This window comes from Dendrobates tinctorius, unplaced genomic scaffold (assembly GCF_039654945.1).
Source record: "Dendrobates tinctorius isolate UK_male_01 unplaced genomic scaffold, ASM3965494v1 ptg000006l, whole genome shotgun sequence".
NCBI classification, from domain to species: Eukaryota; Metazoa; Chordata; class Amphibia; order Anura; family Dendrobatidae; genus Dendrobates; species Dendrobates tinctorius.
The window spans coordinates 6,059,644-6,067,948 of NW_027361674.1; the positions used below are offsets into that span (position 1 = coordinate 6,059,644).

The 8,305-nt window shown below is 43.7% G+C and overlaps 1 long non-coding RNA gene across 1 annotated transcript in view; it reads left to right on the forward strand.

The window, feature by feature from the left end:
• LOC141084795 (uncharacterized) overlaps positions 1–8,073 on the forward strand; it is a 524,917-nt gene extending 516,844 nt beyond the window's left edge. The window contains exon 3 of the long non-coding RNA XR_012231120.1: positions 7,147–8,073. This is a non-coding gene — a long non-coding RNA (uncharacterized lncRNA). The remainder of the gene's footprint in view (positions 1–7,146) is intronic.
• The last annotated feature ends 232 nt before the right edge of the window (positions 8,074–8,305 follow it).

The following is an 8,305-nucleotide window of genomic DNA, read 5'->3' on the forward strand; positions in this document are numbered from 1 at the left end:
TTTTGAATTTCTGCAGACACTTGTGGACACTGGACACTTTTGGATTGTGTGAGGCCCACTGATATCTGAGCGCTATGTGACAGGCTCGATGGCACAGCTGTGACCAAACTGACTAGAGGATAAAGGAGATTTTGAATTTCTGCACACACTTGTGGACACTGGATACTTTTGGATTGTGTGAGGCCCAATGAATATCTGAGCGCTATGTGACAGGCTTGATGGCACAGCTGTGACCAAAGTGACTAGAGGATAAAGGAGATTTTGAATTTCTGCACACACTTGTGGACACTGGACACTTTTGGATTGTGTGAGGCCCAATGAATATCTGAGCGCTATGTGACAGGCTCGATGGCACAGCTGTGACAAAAGTGATGAGAGGATAAGGGAGATTTTGAATTTCTGCAGACACTTGTGGACACTGGACACTTTTGGATTGTGTGAGGCCCACTGATATCTGAGCGCTATGTCATAGGCTCGATGGCACAGCTGTGACCAAAGTGACTAGAGGATAAGGGAGATTTTGAATTTCTGCACACACTTGTGGACACTGGACACTTTTGGATTGTGTGAGGCCCACTGATATCTGAGCGCTATGTGACATTCTCGATGGCACAGCTGTGACCAAAGTGACTAGAGGATAAAGGAGATTTTGAATTTCTGCACACACTTGTGGACACTGGACACTTTTGGATTGTGTGAGGCCCAATGAATATCTGAGCGCTATGTGACAGGCTCGATGGCACAGCTGTGACCAAAGTGACTAGAGGATAAAGGAGATTTTGAATTTCTGCACACACTTGTGGACACTGGACACTTTTGGATTGTGTGAGGCCCAATGAATATCTGAGCGCTATGTGACAGGCTCGATGGCACAGCTGTGACAAAAGTGACGAGAGGATAAGGGAGATTTTGAATTTCTGCAGACACTTGTGGACACTGGACACTTTTGGATTGTGTGAGGCCCACTGATAACTGAGCGCTATGTGGCAGGCTCGATGGCACAGCTGTGACCAAAGTGACTAAAGGATAAAGGAGATTTTGAATTTCTGCACACACTTGTGGACACTGGACACTTTTGGATTGTGTGAGGCCCAATGAATATCTGAGCGCTATGTGACAGGCTCGATGGCACAGCTGTGACCAAAGTGACTAGAGGATAAAGGAGATTTTGAAATTCTGCACACACTTGTGGACACTGGACACTTTTGGATTGTGTGAGGCCCAATGAATATCTGAGCGCTATGTGACAGGCTCGATGGCACAGCTGTGACAAAAGTGACGAGAGGATAAGGGAGATTTTGAATTTCTGCAGACACTTGTGGACACTGGACACTTTTGGATTGTGTGAGGCCCACTGATATCTGAGCGCTATGTCACAGGCTCGATGGCACAGCTGTGACCAAAGTGACTAGAGGATAAGGGAGATTTTGAATTTCTGCACACACTTGTGGACACTGGACACTTTTGGATTGTGTGAGGCCCACTGATATCTGAGCGCTATGTGACAGGCTCGATGGCACAGCTGTGACAAAAGTGACGAGAGGATAAGGGAGATTTTGAATTTCTGCACACACTTGTGGACACTGGACACTTTTGGATTGTGTGAGGCCCAATGAATATCTGAGCGCCATGTGACAGGCTCGATGGCACAGCTGTGACCAAAGTGACTAGAGGATAAGGGAGATTTTGAATTTCTGCACACACTTGTGGACACTGGACACTTTTGGATTGTGTGAGGCCCACTGATATCTGAGCGCTATGTGACAGGCTCGATGGCAGAGCTGTGACCAAAGTGACTAGAGGATAAAGGAGATTTTGAATTTCTGCACACACTTGTGGACACTGGACACTTTTGGATTGTGTGAGGCCCAATGAATATCTGAGCGCTATGTGACAGGCTCGATGGCACAGCTGTGACCAAAGTGACTAGAGGATAAAGGAGATTTTGAATTTCTGCACACACTTGTGGACACTGGACACTTTTGGATTGTGTGAGGCCCAATGAATATCTGAGCGCTATGTGACAGGCTCGATGGCACAGCTGTGACAAAAGTGATGAGAGGATAAGGGAGATTTTGAATTTCTGCAGACACTTGTGGACACTGGACACTTTTGGATTGTGTGAGGCCCACTGATATCTGAGCGCTATGTCATAGGCTCGATGGCACAGCTGTGACCAAAGTGACTAGAGGATAAGGGAGATTTTGAATTTCTGCAGACACTTGTGGACACTGGACACTTTTGGATTGTGTGAGGCCCACTGATATCTGAGCGCTATGTGACAGGCTCGATGGCACAGCTGTGACAAAAGTGACGAGAGGATAAGGGAGATTTTGAATTTCTGCACACACTTGTGGACACTGGACACTTTTGGATTGTGTGAGGCCCACTGATATCTGAGCGCTATGTGACAGGCTCGATGGCACAGCTGTGACAAAAGTGACTAGAGGATAAGGGAGATTGGATTGCTTTTAAAAAAGCAGTTTGCGGAGCAGTGGGTAAACAGCAATGCAGGAATGTCAGGAAGCCTTAGAAGGCAGCCCAACAACCAACACCACTGATACACCACAATATAGCCTCCCCTTGCACTGCACACACTGTGACTGGTGTGTTGTGCCGGCCAAATCGCTAGCAGCAGAAGCATTTTTTTTTTCTTCTCAGCAGGACAAAAAAAAAAAATGGGATTGCTTTTAAAAAAGCAGTTTGCGGAGCAGTGGGTAAACAGCAATGCAGGAATGTCAGGAAGCCTTAGAAGGCAGCCCAACAACCAACACCACTGATACACCACTATATAGCCTCCCCTTGCACTGCACACACAGTGACTGGTGTGTTGTACAGGCCAAATCACTAGCAGCAGAAGCAGTTTTTTTTTCTTCTCAGCAGGACAAAAAAAAAAATTGGGATTGCTTTTAAAAAAGCAGTTTGCGGAGCAGTGGGTAAACAGCAATGCAGGAATGTCAGGAAGCCTTAGAAGGCAGCCCAACAACCAACACCACTGATACACCACTATATAGCCTCCCCTTTCACTGCACACACAGTGACTGGTGTGTTGTGCAGGCCAAATCGCTAGCAGCAGAAGCAGTTTTTTTGTCTTCTTCCCTGCCTAACGCTCTCCCTACAGAATCAGCAGCAACCTCTCCCTATACTGATATCGGCAGAAGTAAGATGGCGGTCGGCGTGCACGCCCTTTTATACCCCCTGTGACGCCCACCAAAGCAAGCCAATCACTTGCATGCCCTTCTGAAAGATGGTGGTGACCCCTGCCTATGTCATCACGTTGCCCACAGTGTCCGTGGATCCTGATTGGCTGAAAAAGAGCGCAAAACAAACTTTTGAAACGCGACTTTGGCGCGTAAGTCGCCGACCTCGTGGCTGACCTCATCCTAGGGTCGGGTTTCGTTTCATGAAACCCGACTTTGCCAAAAGTCGGCGACTTTTGAAATTTTTCGACCCGTTTCGCTCAACTCTAGTCCTTACAAAGAACTTTTTTATTTTTGAAGATACTTTTTATCTTCAAATTCAGGGTACAGCAATGTGGCCCCACCCTCCACAAATTGCTTCATGTCTTCTTTTGAATCAGACTTTATCTACTCAAATGAATTGTACCAGACTCACTGCTTATTATGGCGTTGCTATTTCAACAACATTTTTTGTCTTTGGAGAGGAACGAGCGATAGCCTACAACAATTTTTTGATCAAATCAATCAAATCAATACTACAAGACAGAGAAAGTAACCTAACATTGGATCTTTACGTTAAGGACACTGACTGGAACAATTTGCTACTTTACCAAAGTTGCCATCCTAGGGCAATAAAGAAATCAGTTCCACTCTCTCAATTTGAGAGAGTGCGAAGAATAGTCAGTGATCCTGAGCATTGTTCACAGCGTATGGACGAGATGGAAACTAAGTTTTTACAGAGAGGCTATCCTCATAAAATACTCCTTCAATGTCGGAATAGATCTGATCTATCTGGTAATACTACCATTTCCCATACAAACTTCATAACAAAATTCGAAAACACTGGTATGTATTGCGAGATAGTTTTCCTGATGTCCCAGATTTCGAGGTACCATTCCTTCCATGTTTCAGAAGACCTAGCAATTTGAAGAAGAAAATCATTAGCGCCAACATTGGCTCGGCCCTGACTGTAGGAAAACAGCAAGAGAACAACAAGGTTTACCCGTACAGGCCTCCAAACAAATGCACTATCAGGATGCAGTGGACCCATATAATAAAGATGGCAACACAGGTACAAGAATACCAATCAAGCAACTGCTCGCAGCCTACCAATACATGGAGGGGGCGGTTGCCTGGTATGTTGATGCACAAAACAACTTGTATGCGGCACTGTTCACACTAAGGCCATGCACAGCATCCAGGCCAGCCTAGTACCAACACCCTTCTATTAGCTCAGGCGGGCTGCCTGGCGCTAACAAAATGCATGCCGTGTGAACAGACACCGCAGTTTACAAGACCAAATGGGCCCAGCTGCACCCCGAATAAAAAGTGCAAAAAACACATTTAAAAAAATGTGGAGTATTAGCTGATATTTTGGCCAAAATACGTGAGCCCGTAACCTACGTCAAAGATCTCCACGTTTACGGGTACCTAACACTAAATACTAAATACAAATACAGCAAAGTACAAAAAGAGGACTTGAAAATCCTCCAATAATGGAAAACAGCAAGAGAACAACAAGGTTTACCCGTACAGGCCTCCAAACAAATGCACTATCAGGATGCAGTGGACCCATATAATAAAGATGGCAACACAGGTGCAAGAATACCAATCAAGCAACTGCTCGCAGCCTACCAATACATGGAGGGGGCGGTTGCCTGGTATGTTGATGCACAAAACAACTTGTATGCGGCACTGTTCACACTAAGGCCATGCACAGCATCCAGGCCAGCCTAGTACCAACACCCTTCTATTAGCTCAGGCGGGCTGCCTGGCGCTAACAAAATGCATGCCGTGTGAACAGACACCGCAGTTTACAAGACCAAATGGGCCCAGCTGCACCCCGAATAAAAGACCAAGACAAACATTTCTTCATACACAACGTAAGAGTACGTTCCCTTGCCTGTAATGCGCGAAATGCGCTAATGTTGTAAAAGGTCCCCGAATTTCCCACCCACTCACGGGTTTTGAAATTCCTTTAACAGGTTTCTATACCTGTGATTCTAAATCTGTCATATATGCCATCAAATGCCCATGTGGCAAGAGATATGATGGGGAAACCACACAGGCTATTAAGGATCGTATTTCACATCACAAATCGGACATACGTTGTAAAAAGTATCATCTTCCGATTCCAAATCACTTTCATTTAGCAGGACACACAATTACACAACTGCGTTTTTTTGTGTTGGAACAAGTCAGTCCAAATAGAAGAGGTGGTGATTTAACTAAGAAGCTTCAATTAAGAGAAGCATATTGGATCTACTTTTTACAGAGCTTAGAACCTATGGGTTTAAATAGAAAATATGACATTACGGGTTTACACTGATTTACATCTGGATTTTTAGTTTTTTTACCATTCAAAGTATGTGTATGGGCATGTATGTACTGTATATGTGTATGTATATGTATGTATATGTACATATATGTATGTGTGTATATATATATACACTCACTGGCCACTTTATTAGGTACACCATGCTAGTAAGGGGTTGGACCCCCTTTTGCCTTCAGAACTGCCTCAATTCTTCGTGGCAGAGATTCAACAAGGTGCTGGAAGCATTCCTCAGAGATTTTGGACCATATTGACATGATGGCATCACACAGTTGGCGCAGATTTGTCGGCTGCACATCCCTGATGCGAATCTCCCGTTCCACCACATCCCAAAGATGCTCTATTGGATTGAGATCTGGTGACTGAGGAGGCCATTTGAGTACAGTAAACTCATTGTCATGTTCAAGAAACCAATCTGAGATGATTCGAGCTTTATGACATGGCGCATTATCCTGCTGAAAGTAGCCATCAGATGTTGGGTACATTGTGGTCATAAAGGGATGGACATGGTCAGCAACAATACTCAGGTAGGCTGTGGCGTTGCAACGATGCTCAATTGGTACCAAGGGGCCCAAAGAGTGCCCAGAAAAAATTCCCCACACCATGACACCACCACCACCAGCCTGAACCGTTGATACAAGGCAGGATGGATCCATGCTTTCATGTTGTTTACGCCAAATTCTGACCCTACCATCCGAATGTCGCAGCAGAAATCGAGACTCATCAGACCAGGCAACGTTTTTCCAATCTTCTACTGTCCAATTTCGATGAGCTTGTGCAAATTGTAGCCTCAGTTTCCTGTTCTTAGCTGAGAGGAGTGGTACCCAGTGTGGTCTTCTGCTGCTGTAGCCCATCTGCCTCAAAGTTCGACGCACTGTGTGTTCAGAGATGCTCTTCTGCCTACCTTGGTTGTAACGGGTGGCAATTTGAGTCACTGTTGCCTTTCTATCAGCTCGAACCAGTCTGCCCATTCTCCTCTGACCTCTGGCATCAACATGGCATTTCCGGCCACAGAACTGCCGCTCACTGGATTTTTTTTCTTTTTCGGACCATTCTCTGTAAACCCTAGAGATGGTTGTGCGTGAAAATCCCAGTAGATCAGCAGTTTCTGAAATTCTCAGACCAGCCCTTCTGGCACCAACAATCATGCCACGTTCAAAGGCACTCAAATCACCTTTCTTCCCCATACTGATGCTCGGTTTGAACTGCAGGAGATTGTCTTGACCATGTCTACATGCCTAAATGCACTGAGTTGCCGCCATGTGATTGGCTGATTAGAAATTAAGTCTTAACACACAGTTGGACAGGTGTACCTAATAAAGTGGCCAGTGAGTGTATATATATATCCATATATATATATATATATATTAATAATTCTGATTTAATATTGTAAAAAGTTTAAGGCTTATGATTGCCTATCGTGTAGTGTAATGTATAACATACAAGGGATAAAGATATATGTATACCTTTTATAGTATATCTTTATAATAAGGTTTATTCTTATATGCCATTTAGGAACCCGATTATAGTCATATTCTGACATATTATAATTCATAAGAATAACTGATGCAATGTTTCTCTGTTTCATATATATTTTATTTTATTTAATGTAACTTCTTTAATGTCTCCTAGGTCATGCCGTGATTTTCCTCTTATTTCTCTGATACTTATCTAATTAACACGTTCCAGCGATGAGTCATCTTGTATTCATGAGCCTGGACCGCCTTCCACACCTTCTTCTTCCTGTTTGCGTTCCACACTAGCGTTCCACCGGGTACTTCCGCTCTGATGAGTCACAGTGACGCACTTCCAGTAAGCCGGCCACCTGCGCTAGACCAGCATTCCACTGAGGTCATTTCCGGCGCACTATGTCCGGTCCTCATACTATATTAGAGCGTACTGGTCCACCATTCATGTTAGGGCGTCTTCCTACTGGCATTTTTCCATTACCACGCAGCGCCTGTACATCTGGACCTCTCTCTTCCTCACATATTGGGTAAGGTACTCTCTTCATTATGACCAACGCTTTTTGTTTGTTATACACACTTGCGACTATGGGTAGCAATTACATGGGTGATCTGTTGTTTTCAGATTCCCTCATATCTGCATTTTCTCTATGGGTCCTATCATAATGAAGTTATCAAACTGCTCCATTTGTAACAGGAGTTTAACAATAGTATCTTTGTTTTTGATGCATGTTATGCATATGTACTGTACCTTGTACGTATGATCCCTGTAATAGTCACAATGATGTCACTCAATAGCTAAGTATCAGAAGTCTGTCATTTACTCGCCTAATGACTGAGGTCATTGAATCTACATCATTGTATATATTAATTCAGTCACCTCTTTCTAGAAACCTGTCTTTTCCATATGTTTGCCTTATGTTGTCATTTTTTTACATGCATAAAATGTACACTGTTGATCTATATTACCTTGTGACAATTTATTATATTTTTTATATACTTGTTTTTTCTATTATTTCTAGTCTGATGAAGGTCAAAGAAAAGCCTGAAATGTTACATATGCTTATGTGAAAAATAAATCTTTATTCAGCATCTGAATAAATTGGATATTTGTATTGTTGGATATTTTGTATCTGTTTTCAACACTAATTATGACATATTCAATATGACAATCTAATGTTATCAAATTCTGTGTCATACCTGTGAGTTGAAAATGCTAACTGTACCCCTGCATAAAATCCTTGAGGGGTGTGGTTTCCAAATTGGTGTCACTTGTGGGGGGTTTCCACTGTTTAGGCCATGGGTCCTCAAACTACGGCCCGCGG